The sequence below is a fragment of the Rutidosis leptorrhynchoides genome, chromosome 7, assembly GCF_046630445.1.
Source record: "Rutidosis leptorrhynchoides isolate AG116_Rl617_1_P2 chromosome 7, CSIRO_AGI_Rlap_v1, whole genome shotgun sequence".
Lineage (NCBI taxonomy): Eukaryota > Viridiplantae > Streptophyta > Magnoliopsida > Asterales > Asteraceae > Rutidosis > Rutidosis leptorrhynchoides.
The window spans coordinates 203,138,820-203,163,548 of record NC_092339.1 but is presented as its reverse complement, the minus strand read 5'-3'; positions in this window follow the sequence as shown (position 1 = coordinate 203,163,548).

Genomic DNA, 24,729 nt, shown 5'->3' with positions numbered 1-24,729 from the left:
AACAGCCCGCGGTGTTACTACGACGGCGTAAATCCGGTTTTACGGTGTTTTTCGTGTTTCCAGGTTTTAAATCATTAAGTTAGCATATCATATAGATATAGAACATGTGTTTAGTTGATTTTAAAAGTCAAGTTAGAAGGATTAACTTTTGTTTGCGAACAAGTTTAGAATTAACTAAACTATGTTCTAGTGATTACAAGTTTAAACCTTCGAATAAGATAGCTTTATATGTATGAATCGAATGATGTTATGAACATCATTACTACCTTAAGTTCCTTGGATGAACCTACTGGAAAAGAGAAAAATGGATCTAGCTTCAATGGATCCTTGGATGGCTCAAAGTTCTTGAAGCAAAATCATGACACGAAACAAGTTCAAGTAAGATCATCACTTGAAATAAGATTGTTATAGTTATAGAAATTGAACCAAAGTTTGAATATGATTATTACCTTGTATTAGAATGATAACCTACTGTAAGAAACAAAGATTTCTTGAGGTTGGATGATCACCTTACAAGATTGGAAGTGAGCTAGCAAACTTGAAAGTATTCTTGATTTTATGAAACTAGAACTTTTGGAATTTATGAAGAACACTTAGAACTTGAAGATAGAACTTGAGAGAGTTCAATTAGATGAAGAAAATTGAAGAATGAAAGTGTTTGTAGGTGTTTTTGGTCGTTGGTGTATGGATTAGATATAAAGGATATGTAATTTTGTTTTCATGTAAATAAGTCATGAATGATTACTCATATTTTTGTAATCTTATGAGATATTTCATGCTAGTTGCCAAATGATGGTTCCCACATGTGTTAGGTGACTCACATGGGCTGCTAAGAGCTGATCATTGGAGTGTATATACCAATAGTACATACATCTAAAAGCTGTGTATTGTACGAGTACGAATACGGGTGCATACGAGTAGAATTGTTGATGAAACTGAACGAGAATGTAATTGTAAGCATTTTTGTTAAGTAGAAGTATTTTGATAAGTGTATTGAAGTCTTTCAAAAGTGTATAAATACATATTAAAACACTACATGTATATACATTTTAACTGAGTCGTTAAGTCATCGTTAGTCGTTACATGTAAGTGTTGTTTTGAAACCTTTAGGTTAACGATCTTGTTAAATGTTGTTAACCCAATGTTTATAATATCAAAAGAGATTTTAAATTATTATATTATCATGATATTATGATGTACGAATATCTCTTAATATGATATATATACATTAAATGTCGTTACAACGATAAACGTTACATATATGTCTCGTTTCAAAATCATTAAGTTAGTAGTCTTGTTTTTACATATGTAGTTCATTGTTAATATAATTAATGATATGTTTACTTATCATAATATCATGTTAACTATATATATAACCATATATATGTCATCATATAGTTTTTTTACAAGTTTTAACGTTCGTGAATCACCGGTCAACTTGGGTGGTCAATTGTCTATATGAAACCTATTTCAATTAATCAAGTCTTAACAAGTTTGATTGCTTAACATGTTGGAAACATTTAATCATGTAAACATCAATCTCAATTAATATATATAAACATGGAAAAGTTCGGGTCACTACAGTGACCAGGCTCAGGCAAACGCCGCGCCGCGACAGGCGGGACCGCGCCGCGACAAACAAAGCAAACCTGGATCAGAGATTGGGTTAAGAAGGGCCTATTTTCCCTTTATGTGTCGCGCCGCGATGATTAAGGTCGCGCCGCGACAGTTCTGCTGAACTGGTGTCGGACTTAGCTCATTTTAAGGGATTTTAAGGGGCAAAATGGTAAATTGACATATGGATCTGATGGGGGCATTAACTCTCCACCACATATCCATTTAATTCATTTCCTTTTTCTATTTTCTTTCATTTTCTCTCCCAAAACTTGAAACCCATTTGAATTAAAAGTGAGATTTGAGAGTGAAGGATTGAGGGTTGATCTTTGGAGCAAGAATTAAAGTTGTTCTTGTGTCTCTAGCTACGCGTTGATAGTCTCGGTAAGTTCTAACCTTATGATCTAAGTTTTAATTGGTTCATGGCTAGGGTTTTGGTTACTAGAGAATTGTATGACCCATTTGAGGTTAAAATGGGTGAGTTTGGGTTATGTTGTTGTAATGAAACCCTAATAGCCACAATCTAGGGTTTTGGCCTAGTGATTTGAGGTTGTAATTGTCAATTGGTGTTGTTAGTCACTAATGCACTTTAAGAATTATGAAAGAAGTGTTAATGGGTAAGTTTGACTTGATTTTGAGTCTAAGTAATATAAAATGGGTCAAAATGTACTAATTTACCTAATTAGATGAAATGGGTATGGATTACCCTAAGTTTTGTGTTAATTGAAGTTAATAGACTTTAATTCACTAGTCTTAGTGATTAAAGTCAAGTCTTGGCCATTTATGGGCGGTTGTGAGTAGTTGAGTCATTTAATGAAAATTTGGTCATTAAATGCTCAAGTGGGAGTATTGTGGTTAATCCCACTAGTTATGAAATTGAATGTGCATTTAATGATTTAGGTACATTGCGTTAAAGCTCGGAAGTGCTAAATCATCATCCTTGTGACAAGGTGAGTGGAATAATTATGCGTTCATGTATATGGCGTGTTTATTTGTGAATGTTATGGTATGAACCACGTGCCGGTAGTGCCATAACATGTGTGGGATGGAGTGTGAACCACGAGCCGGTAGCACTATAAACTAAGATGTGAACCGCGAGCCGGTAGCATCGAGTGTGAACCACGAGCCGGTAGCACTATAAACTAAGATGTGAACCACGAGCCGGTAGCATCGAGTGTGAACCAGGAGCCGGTAGCACTATAAACGAGTATGACTCAAAAGCGTATGGTGTGAACCACGAGCCGGTAGCACCATAGCATTATTGGCTAACCATATTGAGATTGTTGTTTTGTTTAGCATATAATATATATTGAGTTGAGTATATGCTAATGAAGTGGTGTGATAATGTACGACTTGCTAGTGTTACGGGTATGTTGACATGCTATTTGAGTTACAAGTTCGTATGAGGTATTTGGTAATGTGATTGCAAATGGATAGGTTATATATATGTATGTATAATTGTTTCACTCACTAAGCATTGCTTACCCTCTCGTTGTTTACCATTTTTTATAGGTTCCGGCTTAGACAAGGGTAAGGGCATACGTTTGGACTAGTGGTCTCCCGCTTATGTTGTCGGGGGTGCTTTTGGTGTTAGCTTTTGAAGTTGGCCTAACGTTTTGGGTAGTTTAGCCCCAAACCATGCTCGAGGGTCGTTTGGATTATAAACTATCCTTGTAGTGGGTCAAACTTGTATTAAAATTAATTAATGGCTTTCGTGCCTTTTTGTAAACATTTAAATTGAGGTACGTTTAAATGGAACTTGTGGAATGGTATACATATTTAATTGGCGCATAAATGTGTATTATATAAAAAAAAAAATTTATCGTATGGAATACGGGTTGGGTTGTTTCAAATTAGTAAACCGATCTACTAATTGACGCGAATCCTAAAGATAGATCTATTGGACCTAGCGAACCCCATCCATGGTTGCGGATGCTTTATTACTTCGATGTTGTTTTATCATGTGCGATGGATTTCCTGGAATGATAGGGGATATTCTTATATGCATCTTGTTAATGTCGGTTACCAGGTTTTCACCGTATGAATGATTTTTATCTCTATGTATGGGATGTATATTGAAATATGAAATCTTGTGGTCTATTATTACAATTTGATAAATATATAGGTTAATCCTATAACTCACCAACATTTTTGTTGACGTTTAAAGCATGTTTATTCTCAGGTGATTATTAAGAGCTTCCGCTGTTGCATGCTAATATATGGACAAGATTTGGTGTCAGTATGCTTGTATAATATTGTTTAAAACTGCATTCGAGATTTATTTTGTTGTAACATGTTAATATTGTAAACCAATATGTATTGGTAGTGTGTAAGTGTGATATTTTTAGATTATTATTTCTGGATAATCTAGGTGGTGTCTTTTTAACCTTGTCAATAAAATAAAGGTTATGGTTTATTTTTAAAATGAATGCAGTCTTTGAAAAACGTCTCATATAGAGGTCAAAACCTCGCAATGAAATCAATTAATATGGAACGTTTATAATCGATATGAACGGGACATTTCAGTTGGTATCCGAGCATTGGTCTTAGAGAACTAGAATTTTTGCATTAGTGTGTCTTACCGAGTTTGTTAGGATGCATTAGTGAGTCTGGACTTCGACCGTGTTTTTCTTCAAAAACGATTGCTTAACATTTTTTGTTGGAAACTATATATTATTAACATGTAAATATATTAATCTCTTAACGTGTTTGATATTGTGTGATAGATGTCTACCTCTAGTAAAAATCCCATCGACTCACCTAATAATAATGAAGAGTCGAATATACTTTGGGAAGATTCACAAATTCCCGAAGAGGAACCGGAAGAGGAGGAACTGGAAGAAGAGGAACCGGAAGAGGAGGAACTGGAAGAAGAGGAGGAACCGGAAGAGGAGGAACCAGAAGAAGAAGAGGTTCCGGAGGAAGAAATATTGATACCTACAGTAAATCGATTAAATAAAAGAAAATCCTCAACCAACGGACCAAAGTTAAAAATGGTCAATGGTGTTTCCGTCGAGGAAGCAAAATATTGGGAAGATTATCAATTTTCTGATGAATCGAATCCCGATGAGGATTCCGATGATGTTATAGAAATTACCTCGACCCAATTTAATAAAGCAAAAGAAAATAATAAGGGAAAAAGTATAAAAATAGAGAAACCTGATTCCAACCCCGATGAGCTTTATATGTATCGGCAACCTCCGTATTTCCTAAATTGTAACAATAACCCGAGAACCTCTAAACCACCGGGTTTTTCTAAACCATTGTGGAAAACGACGGCTCGTATTAGAGGAACACCATATATCCCTAGAAAATTAGGAAAACGAACCAAGTGCGAAGAAGAAGAAACCATTGATTCAGATTAGGGAGTTGTAATCATGTTGTGTATTATATGTATTGTAGTGTGCTTGTACTTTTATGTTCTATGTAAAAATAGCTTGTATTGTTTGTTAATTATCTTTTATGAATCTAATCCTCTTCTATTTTACAGTATAAAAATAAAATGGACGTTAAGGGTAGACAACCGAATATTTTAGAAGACCTACCAGAGGATATGATTGAGGAAATCTTGTCTAGAGTCGGTCAGAATTCATCATCACAATTAGTTATGGCAAAATTAACTTGTCAAACATTTGAAAGACTTTCCAGAAATGCCTTAGTTTATAAAAGGCTTTCCTTTGATAGGTGGGGTATATCGCATTGGGGAGACCGTAAGTTACGCCGTGTTTTCTTTAAAGCGTTAAATGCGGGGATTTCATGAGTTAGAAAGAGCTTCTAACATTCAACATAAAGAAACATGTTATACTTACGGGTTAGTGATGTTCGCTTCTCACCAAAGTGAGAAAAAGAACATCGGATTACAACTATTAAATGAAACATTCCCACAGGTGATGGATTCAGTAGTTGGGGTGAGATACAAGGTTTTTAAATTATTACGGGGCTGTTGGACATTACGAAACCCTCATCCTTTTGACGACATTACAACATGCTGCCTAGCCAATGGTCATAACGGTTACTTTCCACAAGACCAAGGATGGGAAGTCGTCTTAGTAAAACCAGAATGCATGACTTGTTTCTGGACTTATGAATTACGTTTCTTTATTTCTTTTGCTGAACAACTTACGTATTAACTAGAATTGCCTTTATAGCTGCCGAGTAGCAAAGTTATTATGTGCTATATTTCATCCTATATGTATAATAGCGGTATTGTAAGTTTGTAAAATATTGTATAAAATTTGAACGCAAAATTTTATTATAATCAGTTTTTTCATATAGAATTGTAGTAGTTGAATTGTATATTAGCTAATAAGTATGAACTTAACGGGTAGGTACTACCCGAATTAAAAGCTATAAAATGCTAATATGAAGAAAAAGCTTTTATAAATAAGTTCATACTATGCTACGAAATACTATTGACTACTCTTAAAATTCTATATGATTAACTTAATTCTTTTGGGCTATTTTTGAAGGAAATGGCACCGGCGACTCATCAGAATTTGAACATGAGCGAGGAAGACTTCCGTGTTTTCCTTGCAGTAAACATAACCGCAGTACAGGCTTCGATGCAAAATAACAATAACTCTGGATCTAGCAGTGGAACTAATTTCACAAGAAATCGTGTAGGATGCTCCTACAAAGAATTCACTGCCTGCAAACCTTTGGAATTTGATGGAACCGAGGGTCCAATTAGATTGAAATGGTGGACCGAGAAGTTTGAATCGGTGTTTGCAGTAAGTAAATGTACTGAAGAAAACAAAGTAAAGTACACTACACATACCTTCACAGGTACGGCGCTAACATGGTGGAATACCTATCTCGAGCAGGTAGGACAAGATGCTGCTTACACACTACCGTGGTCAGCATTCAAGCAATTGATGAACGAGCAGTATCGTCCCAGAAATGAGGTCAACAAGCTCAAGGTAGAGCTTAGAGGATTACGAACGCAAGGTTTCAATATTACCACGTATGAACAACGATTCACCGAATTGTGCCTATTGTGTCCCAGAACGTTCGAAGACGAAGAAGAGAAGATCGACGCATTTGTAAAAGGGTTACCGGAAAGGATTCAAGAAGATGTGAGTTCACACGAGCCCACCTCCATACAAAAGGCAAGTCGAATGGCTCCCAAATTAGTGAACCAGTTCGAAGGAAGGATTAAAGAGCAGATAACTGAAGAGGCTAACATGAAACAAGTCAAGAGAAAGTGGGAAGAAACCAATGACAAGAGTCACCAAAACAACAACAACAATCACAACCACAATCGCAATAACTATCCCAACAACCACAACATCAGTCGCAACAACAACTTCAACAAACGTCTTAACAACAACTACAATAACCGTCCCAACAACAATAACAACAACAACAATAGCAACAATAACAATTCCAACAACAATCTCAATAACAACAATGGCAACAAAAACCAAAAACAGTCATGCCAAAGGTGTGAAGAGAATCATCAGGGGTTCTATACGACATTTTGCACTAGGTGTAGAAGAAATGGTCATAGTGCAGCAAAGTGTGAGGCCTACGGACCAAAATTTAATAGAATTAAAAGAACAAATAATGTCGGAACAGATAATGCCGCCATAGTTTGCTTTGCATGTGGAAAACCGGGCCACATTAGTAGAAATTGCCCGAATCAGGGGAATACAAGTGGGCAGGGCTGCGGAAGAATTTTCACTATTAATACGGCAGAAGCGTAGGAAGACCCGGAGCTTTTTACGGGTACGTTTCTTATTGACAATAAATCTGCTTATGTTTTATTTGATTCGGGTGCGGATAGAAGCTATATGTGTAGAGATTTTTGTGCTAAACTAAGTTGTCTACTGACACCTTTGGATAACAAATTTTTACTCGAATTAGCAAATGGTAAATTAATTACAGCAGATAATATATGTTGAAATCGAGAAATTAATTTGGTTAGTGAAACAGTAGAGTTAGGGAGTTTTGATGTGATAATCGGCATAGATTGGTTGAAAAAGGAGAGAGAAGAAATTGTATGTTACAAAAATGCAATTCGCATTGTACGAGAAAAAGGAAATCCCTTAATGGTGTACGGAGAAAAGAGCAATGCGAAGCTAAATCTTATTAGTAATTTAAAGGCGCAAAAACTAATAAGAAAAGGTTGCTATGCTGTTCTAGCACATGTCGAGAAAGTACAAACCGAAGAAAAGAACATCAATGATGTTCCCGTCGCAAAAGAATTTCCCGATGTATTTTCGAAAGAATTATCGGGACTGCCTCCACACCGATCTGTTGAATTTCAAATAGATCTCGTACCAGGAGCTGCAGCAATAGCTCGTGCTCCATACAGACTTGCACCCAGCAAAATGAAGGAACTCCAAAGCCAATTCCAAGAACTTTTAGAGTGTGGTTTTATACGACCAAGTACATCACCATGGGGAGCTCCTGTTTTGTTTGTCAAAAAGAAGGATGGTACATTCAGGTTGTGTATCGACTACCGAGAGTTGAACAAACTTACCATCAAGAATCGTTACCCACTACCGAGAATCCACGACTTATTTGATCAACTCAAGGCTCGTTGGTTTATTCGAAGATCGATTTACGTTCCGGGTATCATCAAATGCGGGTGAAGGAGGATGATATTCCGAAGACTGCTTTCAGGATGCGTTACAGTCATTAAAAGTTTATGGTTATGCCGTTTGGGGTGACTAATGCACCAGCTGTGTTCATGGACCTCATGAACCGAGTGTGTGGACCATACCTTGACAAGTTTGTCATTGTTTTCATCGATGACATACTTATTTACTCAAAGAATGATCAAGAGCACGAAGAACATTTGAGAAAAGTGCTAGTGTTGTTGAGGAAAGAAAAACTGTACGCTAAGTTTTCAAAGTGTGCATTTTGGTTGGAAGAAGTTCAATTCCTCGGTTACATAGTGAACAAAGAAGGTATTCAAGTGGATCCGGCAAATATTGAAACCGTTGAAAAGTGGGAAACCCCAAAAACTCCGAAGCATATACGCCAATTTTTAGGACTCTCTGGTTGCTACAAAAGGTTCATCCAAGATTTTTTCAAAATAGCAAAACCCTTGACTGCATTAATGCAGAAAGGGAAGAAATTTGAATGGAAGGATGAGCAGGAGAAAGCGATTCAATTGTTGAAGAAAAAGTTAACTACGGCACCTATATTGTCATTGCCTGAAGGTAATGATGATGTTGTGATATATTGTGATGACTCAAAGCAAGGCCTCAGTTGTGTATTAATGCAACGAACGAAGGTAATTGCTTATGCGTCCAAACAATTGAAGATTCATGAGCAAAATTATATGACTCACGATTTGGAATTGGGCGCCGTTGTTTTTGCATTAAAGACTTGGAGGCACTACTTATATGCGGTCAAATGTATTATATGTACCGACCACAAAAGTCTCCAACACATATTTAATCAGAAACAACTGAACATGAGGCAGCGTAGGTGGATTGAATTGTTGAATGATTACAACTTTGAGATTCGTTACCACCCGGGGAAGGTGAATCTGGTAGCCGACACTTGGAGTAGAAAGGATAGAGAACCTATACGGGTAAAAGCTATGAATATAATTATTCGTACTAACCTTACTACTCAAATAAAGGAGGCGCAGTAGGGAGTTGTATTAGAAGGAAAGTTGAAGAATGAAATACCCAAAGGATCGGAGAAACATCTTAATATTCGAGAAGACGGAACCCGGTATAGGGCTGAAAGAATTTGGGTACCAAAGTTTGGAGATGTGAGAGAAAAGGTACTTAAGGAAGCACATAAAACCAGATATTCAATACATCCCGGAGCGGGGAAGATGTACAAAGATCTCAAGAAACACATTTGGTGGCCGGGTATGAAAGCCGATATTGCTAAATACGTAGGAGAATATTTGACGTGTTCTTAGGTCAAAGCTGAACATCAAAAACCATCAGGTCTACTTCAACAACCTGAAATGCTAGAATGGAAATGGGAAAACATTACCATGGATTTCATTACTAAATTACCAAGGACTGCAAGTGGTTATGATACAATTTGGGTAATAGTCCATCGTCTTACCAAGTCAGCACACTTTCTGCCAATGAGAGAAGATGATAAAATGGAGAAGTTGGCGCGATTATACTTGAAGGAAGTTGTCTCCAGACATGGAATACCAGTCTCTATTATCTCAGATAGGGATGGCAGATTTGTTTCAAGATTTTGGCAGACATTGCAACAAGCATTGGGGACTCGTCTAGACATGAGTACTGCTTATCATCCACAAACTGATAGGAAAAGTGAAAGGACAATACAGACCCTTGAAGACATGCTATGAGCATGTGTTATCGATTTCAGAAACAATTGGGATCGACACCTACCGTTAGCAGAATTTTCCTACAACAATAGTTACCATTCGAGTATCGAGATGGCGCCGTTTGAAGCACTTTATGGTAGAAAATGCAGGAAACTACCGAGAAGATCATCCAAATTCAACAACGATTGAAAACTGCCCAAAGTCGACAAAAGAGTTATGCGGACATTAAAAGAAAAGATATAGAATTTGAGATTGGAGAGATGGTCATGCTTAAGGTTTCACCTTGGAAAGGCGTTGTTCGATAAACAGGGGAAACTAAATCCAAGGTACATTAGACCATTCAAGATTATAGATCGTGTTGGACCAATAGCTTACCGACTTGACTTACCGCAACAACTCGCCGGGGTACATAATACTTTTCATGTCTCGAATTTGAAAAAATGTTTTGATAAAGAAGATCTCACCATTCCATTAGACGAGATTACAATTAACGAAAATCTACAATTCATTGAAGAACCCGTCAAAATAATGGATCGTGAGGTTAAAAGACTTAAGCAAAATAAGATACCAATTGTTAAGGTTCGATGGAATGCTCGTAGAGGACCCGAATTCACCTGGGAGCGCGAAGATTAGATGAATCTGAAATACCCTCACTTATTTCCAGAAGATGCGTCAACACCTTCAACAGCATAAAATTTCGGGACGAAATTTATTTAATGGGTAGGTATTGTAGTGACCCGAACTTTTCCATGATTATATATTAATTGAAAACTATATTTGCATGATTAAAATTATTTCCAACATGTTAAGCAATCAAACTTGTTAAGACTTGATTATTTGAAATGAGTTTCATGTAGACAATTGACCACCCAAGTTGACCGGCGATTCACGAACGTTAAAACTTGTAAAAATGACATGACGATATATATATATATATATATATATATATATATATATATATATATATATATATATATATATATATATATATATATATATATATATATATATATATATATGGATATACATATAGTTAACATGAGATTATGATAAGTAAGTATCTCCATAAGTATATTAACAATGAGTTATATACATAAAAATGAGATTACTATGTTAAGAAACTCGAAACGATATATATAATGATTATCGTTATTACAACGTCTTACTAAATACATATGTATCATATTAAGATATTGTTACACTATATTTAACATGATAAAATGATAATTATATATATCATTAAGTATGTTAACAATGAACTACATATGTAAAACAAGACTACTAACTTAAGAATTTTGAAACGAGGCATATATGCAACGATTATCGTTGTAACGACATTTTAATGTATATATATCATATTAAGATATATTCATACATCATAATATCTTGATAATGTAATAATTTAACATCTCATTAGATATAATAAACAATGGGTTAACAACATTAAATGAGATCGTTAACTTAAAGGTTTCAAAACAACACTTACATGTAACGACTAATGATGACTTAACGACCCAGTTAAAATGTATATACATGTAGTGTATTTAGATGTATTAGTACACTTTTGAAAGTCTTCAAGACACATATCAAAGTACTTCTACTTAACAAAAATGCTTACAATTGCATTCTCATTCATTTTCATAAACAATTCTACCTGTATGCAACCGTATTTGTACTCGTATAATACCCAGCTCCTAGACGTATATACTATTGGTATATACACATAATTATTCAGCTCTTAGCAGCCCTAGATAGTCAACAAACATTTGGAACCAAAAATTAGACAACTAGCCTGACTTATGAGCAAGGAAACAAAAACAAGAACTCCTTTTAACCCCACTCACCTTCACCACTCACCACCTACTCCATTTCATTTCCAATTTTCTTCCCAATTCTCTTCCCAATTCTCTCTCAAAACACACACACTCTTCCATGAACGTCTAAGTTACTATTTTTCCAGCAAAAATCATCAAATACAAGCTTTGGTTATTACCTATAATCATCATAAAAACAATTACTCAAGAACACATCAAGAACACTTCCAAGTTTGCAAGTTTACTTCCAAGTTTCCTAATCCATTCCAAGCAATCATCTAAGATCAAGAAACCTTTATTATTTATAGTAGGTTATCTTTCTAAATCAAGGTAATATTCATATTCAAGCTTTGATTCAATTTCTATAACTATAACTATCTTAATTCGAGTAATAATCTTACTTGAACTTGTTTTTGTGTCATGATTCTATTTCAAGAACTTCCAAGCCATCAAAGATCCTTTGAAGCTCAAGTTATTTTTTCATCATTTCCAGTAGGTTTACCTACTAAAATTGAGGTAGTAATGATGTTCATAACATCATTCGATTCATATATATAAAACTACCTTATTCGAAGGTTTAAACTTGTAATCACTAGAACATAGTTTAGTTAATTCTAAACTTGTTCGCAAACAAAAGTTAATCCTTCTAACTTGACTTTTAAAATCAACTAAAAACATGTTCTATATCTATATGATATGCTAACTTAATGATTTAAAGTCTGAAAACACGAAAAACACCGTAAAATCGGATGTAAGCCGTCGTAGTAACACCGCGGGCTGTTTTGGGTTAGTTAATTAAAAACTATAATAAATTTTGATTTAAAAGTTGTTCTTCTGGGAAAATAATTTTTCTTATGAACATGAAACTATATCCAAAAATTGTAACGACCCGACTTTTTCGACTAGCTTTTATGCTTTGTATTTTAGCGAAACTGCGTATTTGTGCGTACTGTGTTACTTTATACTCTGGAAACTTGATATACATGGTTTACTTCCATTTATAAGTTAAAACGTGCCTTAGAGTATGTAGGATACATAACTTGATCATTGGAAGCCTTTATAACCGTTAGTGTTATTTGACGTTTCGAATAAACCGCGAACTGCGCGCACGTTTGACTTTTGTCGTAATCGGAATATTACGACTGCGAAATATTAATTATTATTTTATAATAATAATTACCTGTGTTTTTGGATGCTTAATTACGCGTAATAATTTAATTACGCACAATAGTTAGTCTTGTTGGACTTTTTACCTTGTTGGACTTAAGCCCACCTTACTCTAGCTAGTGGCCCAATAAATTAGCCCAAGTATTATTTACTAGTAACCCATATTAAATAAAATAAATGCCCATTTAATTAGATGACTCATACTAGCATTTGGATAAGGATTATCCATATTGTTACATGGGATTCTAGCATAAGTACATGCTTTAGAGAACTACTAACCAAAAAGCAAAATGGTGTCTCCCCCTCCCCCATGAAAATCACGGCCAAGAGGCCATGCCATGTCACCAATCCTTGTAAAAAATTTTGCCTATAAATACTAGCCATTTACCTCTCATTTTACACTTGCTCTCATTTTGATTTTCACACACACTTGCTCTCTTCTTTCCTTCCTTTCTAGTATTCTTGTAAGTTTTCTTTTCTTCCTCTTTTCCTTTTCAAATTCGTGGCTCATCATCATCATTATATAGAGATCAAGTTCCTTTAACTTTGATCTTGATTATATTTTTTTGATTCAAGCATGAATCCTTCAAGAACATGGAAGATTCAAGCTTTCTAGATTTGAATCTTCACCAACTTTGTAGATCTACTTCTTTTATGCTTTAATCTTGTTATTTTATGATAAAGATTCAAACTTTTGTTTGTAATCTTCATGTATCTTCAAGATCCAAGCTTTATGCTTCAAGATCTTCAAGAACAACCAAGATCCAAGCTTTCTAGCTTGAATCTTCATATCTTGTTGTTAGATCTAAGTTTTCTAGCTTATGATCTTGTTGTTTTGTTATAAAGATCAAAACTTGTGTTTATGGTCTTCATGAAACTTAAAGATCCAAGCTTTATGCTTCAAAATCTTCAAGAACACTAAAGGTTCAAGCTTTCTAGCTTTGTGACCTTATAAATTGTGTGAAAGGGATCCAAGCTCTCTAGCTTAGGGTTCCATCACTTCATTTGACTTAGATCATGTTCATACTTGTTTGATTGATGTAAAGTTTGTAACTTTATTTGTAAATAGGACTTGTAATTGTGTTAAGACTAAGGATATGATGTAACCTTGGTTCATCATCCATCTAAGACTCTTAAATGAGTTGTGTTACCACTTGGTCTTAAAATATTGTGTATTGATGGTAGAATCTTGGTCAAAAGTGATGCTAAACCATCAACGAGTTGTACACTTGAAGCTACAAGCATCAAGGATGAGAACCGTGATAAGCATCAAGCACCAAGAACTCCACCGGAGCACTTGTCCACTGATTTTCGTATCTGATATGACCACCTGAACTACTGGAAAGTTTATTTTCAGTTAGTTCGGTTCGATTAGATAATTTTCCGTTTAGGCCTCGTCTTAATCCGAGTTACGATTTAGGATTTATGGCCCTCCGAGAGTCACTACACCCTATTAACGTTGTGCTGAAATTTCTGACCTACTCGCACTTAAACCGTCGCCACGGTCAAACGAAGACGAGTTAGGTTCTGAAAATTGGTCAGGGGTTAGGGGACTCATATACGGAGCCATATCCACTGACTATGCGTCTTTTTGATTTACGTAGTGGTCGTAGCAGCTGTCCGAAGTCATCCTATTGTTTCGATCTATATTCTCGTCGAACTTACTTAGCTTTTATGATGATGAATGATGATGATGATGACACTTAAACTTATTTTATGCACTATTAGAATTTATAAAGACAACCTACTGACCTAGTAACCTTTGATTTAGGTTGACGACGTTTCGGACCGACTTACTACTTGCGTACTTTCATTACCGACTTTACCGCTTTATCACTGTGAGTTATAGCATCCCTTTTTACTTTAACTATTTTGGGACTGAGAATACATGCGATTTTTACATTTTACATGTTAGGCACGAGTACTTAAACTTTATATATGTGTGGGTTATAATACGGCATAAACATTCCCCTTAGCACGGTAACGTTTAGTCATTGGTTTTTAAACCGGTGAACGCGAATCTTAGATATGGATCCATAGGGTTTGACATCCCCACTCGGGCTAGTCGCGCTAGCATTTAACGAGTGTTTAATACTTCGTAATCATACGCACTCGCCAAGTGTACTTTCAGGGGGTTATAAACGTTAAGTCTAGTTATCGGGTGCCCACGGTTATGCATATACTTTTCATACTGTTTTAATGCGCTGTTTGCAGCACTGAAATCTCGTGGCCTACCTTACGTTACTGTTACAACTTAAACTATAGCTCACCAACATTCGTGTTGACTTTTAAGCGTGTATTCCTCAGGTGCCTAGAGGTTTATTGCTTCCGCTGTTAGACTTGATGGCATGCTGTTATTGAATTGCTGTTAAGGACCTCCTGTATTAGTTATCCGCTGCATTACTAGAGATGTCTCATTCATGGAACTTTTCTGTTGCATTCGTAGTTTATGTTAATTTCAAACAATGGCTTTGTAACGACCTTAGGGTCAAATAATTATGTTTATGCTCCTAATCGTAGGATGCGCGCTATCTTTTGTAAAACGTTATCTTTTTATGAATGCAAATCGGTTTTCAAACAGCATATAGTGTTTGACCATGTAATGATCCTGTTGATTGATTATCCGTACACGATGGTTTTGTACGGAGCGTCACATTTGGTATCAGAGCATTGGTTGTAGGGAATTAGTTTTCATTATTGAATCTAGAATAGACAGAGTAGGATTCACTAATAGGACTAATCTACAACTTGCTCGTTTACTTGTTTGTACGGAACCTGCTGCATGCTACTGTGTTATATTACTACATGTTACTGCTTACTACTACTGCATGCCACTGCTTACTTCTACTTCTGTATGAACTTGCTGCATGCTACCGTTTCCTTTTTCCTGCTATGTGAACTCACTGTATGCTTTTGCTTATTCTCGCCACCGCATGCTATATCTGCATTTTGCATGATATCTCTGTTGGTACTGTTATTACTGCCACGCTATGTACTGCTGTAGAAAATCTAGGCTGCTGTAGTTACTATGCCTGATTACGTGCTTGCTACCCGTCTGCTTTTCGCTGTAGCGACTTGGGAAACTTACCTTTCCTAGTTCAGATGTTTTTTTGAACCCTTTTCCCAATCGTCTAACCCTAAGGACTAGTAATGTAATCCACATGTTACTACCGTTCCACGGTTCCAGAGATCGAAACGTTACTCCTCGCAATCTAGGAGGAGTACCCCTCGGACTACACGCCCACTAAGTTGATCCTCGGTGGAAGAGATATGTGAGGACTTGCCGGAGTAACCGCACCCCGAGCTCACCCTAATTAGCCACGCACAACGTATGAATATTAGAAGGTTGTTTAGTTGCTCCGAGTTGACCCGTATCCCGTACGCTTTCATGACCGTCGCTTATCTCTTTCATACTTCACCACTACTCGATGATCTAACGACACTTCTGGACTTAGGTCCCTAACACTCTTAGGCATTAGAGAAGTCGGGAGGACATCTCCTTTCATAAGGTCATAGTGTCTTCTACTGATTCTCAGCTATACCCAAAGACTTGGGAGTCGCCTCAAAACATATCATGTTACTACTTGCTACACGTACAACTCGACACGAGACCCATATTGAATTTCTAGAAAGGAACCTAACGACATTACCTGAACCCTAACATTTTGAAGAAATTTCGAGACATTTAGGCATTGATGCATGAACTACGGAACCTACGCACCCACACCGAGAAACAGTGAGATTAATTATGTAGATTTTGTTTTGAGATAGCATAGATAAGGCACCGTTAGGTGGAATTGAGTAGAACTTGAAGTGAACACGTTACATTGACCATATGGAGTGATATTGGAATGAACGTACGATTTAGTACAATATAATGACGCCAGGCCAGCGTAATTATATTGACGTAAATCATGCAGAAGTCCCAATGTTACTATATAAGGAATATGAAGCGATTCAAAGGAAATGTTGGTAGGAACCACTTGAGTATACGCATTATGGTCTGATAAAGGTAGGAATATCCACTTAGCCTAGATACTGTATGAGAAGGGCCTGGACTGCAGAATTGATAACCCAAAAATTTGTTATAGATATAGACACCCTGGATACTTAAGGAAAAAGTTCTCAAATAGGAAAAACTTTGGACTCACATACGATAGAGCAATCATTATCTCCGCTATGGAGACTCGCATGGATCCTGATTTTAGTTAGGGTACGTTTCTTCACAACGATTTATCGTCTCGGAATTGTTTAATACTAGAGTGATAGAAACCTTATATCTAAGAATCCTAGTGTGATGACTAATAAGCCATTAACAACCATGAGAGTTAAGTATTCTATAGGACAAGCTAATGGTAAGCTGTCAGAGATAGAGGAATAATTTAAGATAGTACCTTAAAATTAACAAGTAGGTCACTGGAGATGACCTCATGCCAACAAAACTTGGAAGTTTTATAGTAGTAGTTGGGAAGGATTAGTTACCTACGCACAAGCAGATGTTATTTGAGAAGGTTGATAGAATTTTTCGCGATAGTATAATAAGATTCAGTTGGAATCGACTTTAAGATTAACCTAATACTCATCGAGTTAGGAAGCTTTGAGGAAATAGTTGGAACGGACTGGCTTTCAAGGATGAAAGCGAAAGTTATTTATAGTAAGAAGATTATTTGTATACCTCGCTAGAATGGTGAGCCAAAATCCATCTGGATTACTTCAACAACCTAAAATCCCACAATGGGAATGGGGAGGGATGACAATGGATTTCATCCCGAAGCTACCGAAAACAATAGGCAGTTATGACACTATCGGGATTATCGTTGACCGCCTCACCAAATCTGCTCACTTTTTAGCCATGAAAGAAACCGATACAATGTACAAACTTACACGACGATACATAAAAGAAATTATATTCCGTCACTTCGGTAATTCAAATTCTATCTTAAGGACTAGCCAGGAATCTTATTTGATACTCATTCTTATGCAACTCTAAATCCTAACTTATTCTGAGAGATTCCTTGTTCGGTGATAATCACACCATCATCCTTCTTACTTTGATATTAGTCATACCAGTTCAAAATATTCCGAATCAATGGGAGGTTAATTCTCATCCTCATACTCTCCCTTTCGTATCTCACTTATAAGCAACAACTTCACACTTAAGCATTTTTGGTCGAAGAACTTATGCCCTACTAATAGTCATCAACCACATTTAAATTCAACAGTTTTCATTACATCGTGACATTAATTCTCAAATGTCGCCCGAAAATTTTCAAAAATCTTTTACTCAATCTTTTTCTAACTTGTAACCTCTGAAATATAAAAATTTTATTTGCCAAAATTTTTCACACACTATTTTACTGTGCGATCCTCTCAAAGTTTTATATTATTTTATTGGTCATTCGTACAAATTTTTAAAATCATATATGTTATACAAAATAAAGTAAATGATTACTTATTTTTGACAAATACATATGAAATTTTACTATTACAAATCAAATCTTTTATTCAAAAGATATTTCACTTTGAATGGTACATAACCCTAGTTTACTAAGAATTTCGTTTCTTTTCTTACATTGTCACCTTAAACAGTTTCTATAAAAATTTTCGTTGCTTATTCGTATCCAAGTCATCCTAAAGACTTTACAACCGTCGAAATTGAAAGATTCATGTGTGTGTGCATGTTTGTATGTGATGAAGGCACTTACTACCACGTCATGCAGAGCCTTCGGGCATCCACTAACACTTAAACCATTCAAAATTATTGCGTCACCCAAGGATCTTATTTGTCACGCCTGTTGGAACGATTCTCTTTCTTACATAACTCTAAGTCCTGACTTATTCCAAGAGATTCTCATCTAGCGATATTAACACCATCAGTATTCCGACTTTAGTATTAGTCATAACCTTTTTGGCATTTTTCAAAGTCAAGAAGGGATTAACTTCTCATCCTCATGCTCTGTCTTTCATACCTCACTTTTTAACAACAGCTTCGCACGTGAACATTTTTGGGCCAAAGACTTAAGTCCCTGATAATCATCAAAACTACATTTAATTCACTAGTTTTCATTACCTAGTAACATGTCAACCGATGATTCAAAGATTTTTCACTCGACCTTTTTCAACTCGTAACCTCTGAAATACGAAAAACTATGTTTATCAAAATTTTTACACGTTGCTTATTTGTGCGATCCTCACGAGATTTATGGACAAATGAAAGTACTAAAAACTTTTTATCACTTATGCGATTTATAAAATCATATATATATAAATTTACCCTTACTTATTTTGGGTTAGTACATACTAAGTTATACCTTCAAGATATTTAAAAGTCGCTCCTTTATTGAGTTGGTTAATGTAAGTCAATTAGTTTTGCACAAAATGGTACACGTTGTACATACTTCTAAATTTACTAGGAACTTCGTTCCATTTATGTTGTCACATTAAACTTTTAAAGGTTTTTCAAAACTTCCTTGGTTGATTTTATTAAAGGTTTTCGTATTAGACTACACCATGTATGGACCACACTTTTTCCCGCTTTCCGTTAGGGATGAAACTTACTATTAAGATATTTGTTAAAAACTCTTGAGCCACCTTGGGTGGCAGATTTATAAAATTTGTTAGAAAGTCTTTGTGCTCGTTAAATATTCCTTTAAGGTTAAACATGGCAAAAACGCGGGCCGATAAATCAGTTTTCTGAGGTACACTCAGTGGTCACCCTATTGTAGGAAAGGCACTAGGTGGGTTTCTACTCTCAATGTTTCACGGCTAATCGCAACACCCTCGTAAACATCATCTCTGTGAAACAGTAGGTTGAGGTACAAGGAATCATTTTTGAGATTCTTTTCACTTAGAGTAAACCATTTTTTGGACCAAGGGTTCACGTATCTCCTCATCCACGCATCCCCTTAAGTATAAGGATAAATTCGGTTCAATCCACTCGAATAGTTCACTCTCATTCAAAGATTACACCTTTCGTGCGATTTTCTTTCGGAAATGTAGTATAAAATACTTTAAGAATCTATGAATCTTGTTATCCTCTTGGAAGGGACTGCTTAAAATGTCTGTAACACAGATATGGTTACTCTACACATTCCTTCCTTCATTGGTTGCAACTATATGTTGTTCTAGATTAATGTAACCCTAACTTCAACATGTAACTGAAAGGATAAAGTTACATTATGGAACTGTGCTTTCATTCCATCTAAGAGTAAGTTCACCTACAGTATGGTAAACTAAGGTGATATCGTTCATTTTTCGTTCAGACCGTCCTGAAGACACTATAGATAATTATGGCTTGCATTGCCAATAAGTCCGATTAGTCACTTCCAGCTAAAATTTCAATTCATCCAGTCAAATGAAACGTTCATAAATATCGGGTTCTTTATGCCTATGGTCTCCTTCCGGAATCTAGGGGTTAGTAAAATCCGTGGCTAACACTATCTAGGCATCAAATCGCATGGTTGTGATCACCATGTTTTCCATTCTACCTGTCAGCTTTGTATTGCGACATAAGCGCTCAATGTTTTAGATGAGTATGGTAACATTCATGATGCATTGTATGCATCCAGCTTATTGAAGATGCCTGTAAGGCTAAAAACATCATCTCTCCTTTTGTGGATACATATTCAGATGACATACTCATGTTAGCCAGAAACGAAATCAATTTGTTAATCTCTTAGGACAAGAGACTTAATTAATGGCATATACCTATTCTTACTTTCATACGCCCGAGTACCTTTCAAGGTAAATAACTCACTTTTTAGCCCACGAATCTTTCGGAACTTTGATACACTACTTCTTATTTAAATACAGCACTATTTTTAGTCACTCCTCAAATTTCGGGACGAAATTTCCATTAACAGGTGGGTAATGTAACGACCCGACTTTTTCGACTAGCTTTTATGCTTTGTATTTTAGCGAAATTGCGTATTTGTGCGTACTGTGTTACTTTATACTCTGGAAACTTGATATACATGGTTTACTTCCATTTATATGTTAAAACGTGCCTTAGAGTACGTAGGATACATAACTTGATCATTGGAAGCCTTTATAACCGTTAGTGTTATTTGAGGTTTCGAATAAACCGCGAACTGCGCGCACGTTTGACTTTTATCGTAATCAGAATATTATGACTGCGAAATATTAATTATTATTTTATAATAATAATTACCTGGGTTTTTGGATGCTTAATTACGCGTAATAATTTAATTAGGCACAATAGTTAGTCTTGTTGGACTTTCTACCTTGTTGGACTTAAGCCCACCCTACTCTAGCTAGTGGCCCAATTAATTAACCCAAGTATTATTTACTAGTGACCTATATTAAATAAAATAAATGCCCATTTAATTAGATGACTCATACTAGCATTTCGATAAGGATTATCCATATTGTTACATGGAATTCTAGCATAAGTACATGCTTTAGACAACCACTAACCAAAAAGCAAAATGGTGTCTCCCCCCCCCCATGAAAATCACGGCCAAGAGGCCATGCCATGTCACCAATCCTTGTCAAAAAAATTTCCTATAAATACTAGCCATTTACCTCTCATTTTACACTTGCTCTCATTTTGATTTTCACACACACTTGCTCTCTTCTTTCCTTCCTTTCTAGTATTCTTGTAAGTTTTCTTTTCTTCCTCTTTTCCTTTTCAAATTCGTGGCTCATCATCATCATTATATAGAGATCAAGTTCCTTTAACTTTGATCTTGATTATATCTTGTTGATTCAAGCATGAATCCTTCAAGAACATGGAAGATTCAAGCTTTCTAGCTTTGAATCTTCACCAACTTTGTAGATCTACTTCTTTTATGCTTTAATCTTGTTATTTTATGATAAAGATTCAAACTTTTGTTTGTAATCTTCATGTATCTTCAAGATCCAAGCTTTATGCTTCAAGATCTTCAAGAACAACCAAGATGCAAGGTTTCTAGCTTGAATCTTCATATCTTGTTGTTGGATCTAAGTTTTCTAGCTTATGGTCTTGTTGTTTTGTTATAAAGATCAAAACTTGTGTTTATGGTCTTCATGAAACTTAAAGATCCAAGCTTTATGCTTCAAGATCTTCAAGAACACTAAAGGTTCAAGCTTTCTAGCTTTGTGACCTTATAAATTGTGTGAAAGGGATCCAAGCTCTCTAGCTTAGGGTTCCATCACTTCATTTGACTTAGATCATGTTCATACTTGTTTGATTGATGTAAAGTTTGTAACTTTATTTGTAAATAGGACTTGTAATTGTGTTAAGACTAAGGATATGATGTAACCTTGGTTCATCATCCATCTAAGACTCTTAAATGAGTTGTGTTACCACTTGGTCTTAAAATATTGTGTATTGATGGTAGAATATTGGTCAAAAGTGATGTTAAACCATCAACGAGTTGTACACTTGAAGCTACAAGCATCAAGGATGAGAACCGTGATAAGCATCAAGCACCAAGAACCCCACCGGATCACTTGTCCACTGATTTTCATATCTGATCTTACCACCTGGGCTACTGGAAAGTTGATTTTTAGTTAGTTCGGTTCGATTATATGATTTTCTGTTTAGGCCTCGTCTTAATCCGAGTTATGGTTTAGGATTTATGGCCCTCCGAGAGTCACTACACCCTATTAACGTTGTGCTGAAATTTCTGACCTACTCATACTTAAACCGTTTCCACGGTCAAACGAAGACGAGTTAGGTTCTGAAAATTGGTCAGCGGTTAGGGGACTCATATACGGAGCCATAGCCACTAACTATGCGTCTTTTAGATTTACGTACAGGTCGTAGAAGCTGAACGAAGTCAGCCTATTGTTTCGATCTCTATTCTCGTCGAACTTACTTAGCTTTTATGATGATGAATTATGATGATGATGACACTTAAACTTATTTTATGCACTATTAGAATTTATAAAGACAACCTACTGACCTAGTAACCTTTGATTTAGGTTGACGACCTTTCGGACTGACTTACTACTTGCGTACTTTTATTACCGACTTTTTCACTTTTATCACTGTGAGTTATAGCATCTCTTTTTACTTTAACTATTTTGGGACTGAGAATACATGAGCTTTTTACGTTTTACATGTTAGGCACGAGTAATTAAACTTTATATATGTGTGGGTTATACAACGGCATAAACATTCCCCTTAGCACGGTAACGTTTAGTCATTGGTTTTTAAACCGGTGAACACAAATCTTAGATATGGATCCATAGGGTTTGACATCCCCACTCGGGCTAGTCGCGCTAGCATTTAACGAGTGTTTAATACTTCGTAATCATACGCACTTGCCAAGTGTACTTTCAGGGGGTTATAAACGTTAAGTCTAGTTACCGGGTGCCCACGGTTATGCATATACTTTTCATACTGTTTTAATGCGCTGTTTGCAGCACTGAAATCTCGTGGCCTACCTTATGTTACTGTTACAACTTAAACTATAGCTCAGCAACATTCGTGTTGACTTTTAAGCGTGTATTTCTCAGGTGCCTAAAGGTTTATTGCTTCTGATGTTAGACTTGATGTCATGCTGTTATTGAATTGCTGTTAAGGACCTGCTGTATTAGTTATCCGCTGCATTACTAGAGATGTCTCATTCATGGAACTTTTCTGTTGCATTCGTAGTTTATGCTAATTTCAAACAATGGCTTTGTAACGACCTTAGGGTCAAATAATTATGTTTATGCTCCTATTCGTAGGATGCGCGCTATCTTTTGTAAAACGTTATCTTTTTATGAATGCAAATCGGTTTTCAAACAGCATATAGTGTTTGACCATGTAATGATCCTGTTGATTGATGATCCGTATACGATGGTTTTGTACGGGGCGTCACAAAAATCATGGTTAAACTCAAAGTGGAAGTATGTTTTCCAAAATGGTCATCTAGACGTCGTTCTTTCGACTGAAATGACTACCTTTACAAAAACAACTTGAAACCTATATTTCCGACAATAAACTTATACTTTTTCTATTTAGATTCATAAAATTAATTTCAATATGAAACCATAGCAACTTGAATCACTCAAAACGGATTTAAAACGAAGAAGTTATGGGTAAAACAAGATTGGATATTTTTACTTATTGTAACTACGTGAAAATTGGTAACAAATCAATATTAATCATATCCTAGCTAACTCATATTGTATTATACATGTATTCTAATATATTATGTAATCTTGGGATACCATAGACACGTATGCAAATGTTTTGACATATCATATCGACCCATGTATATATATTCTTTGGAACAACCATAGACACTCTATATGCAGTAATGTTGGAGTTAGCTATACAGGGTTGAGGTTGATTCCAAAAATATATATACTTTGAGTTGTGATCTAGCCTGAGACGTGTATACACTGGGTCGTGGATTGATTCAAGATAATATATATCGATTTATTTATGTACATCTAACTGTAGACAACTAGTTGTAGGTTACTAACGAAGATAGCTGACTTAATAAACTTAAAACAGTAAAACGTATTAAAAATGTTGTAAATATATTTTGAACATACTTTGATATATATGTACATATTTGTTATAGGTTCGTGAATCGACCAGTGGCCAAGTCTTACTTCCCGACGAAGTAAAAATCTGTGAAAGTGAGTTATAGTCCCACTTTTAAAATCTAATATTTTGGGATGAGAATACATGCAGTTTTATAAATGTTTTACGAAATAGACAAAAGTAAATGAAACTACATTATATGGGTGAATGATCGAAGCCGAATATGCCCCTTTTTGCTTGGTAATCTAAGAATTAGTAAACCGATCTACTAATTGACGCGAATCCTAAAGATAGATCTATTGGGCCTAACGAACCCCATCCATGGTTGCGGATGCTTTATTACTTCGATGTTGTTTTATCATGTCAGATGGATT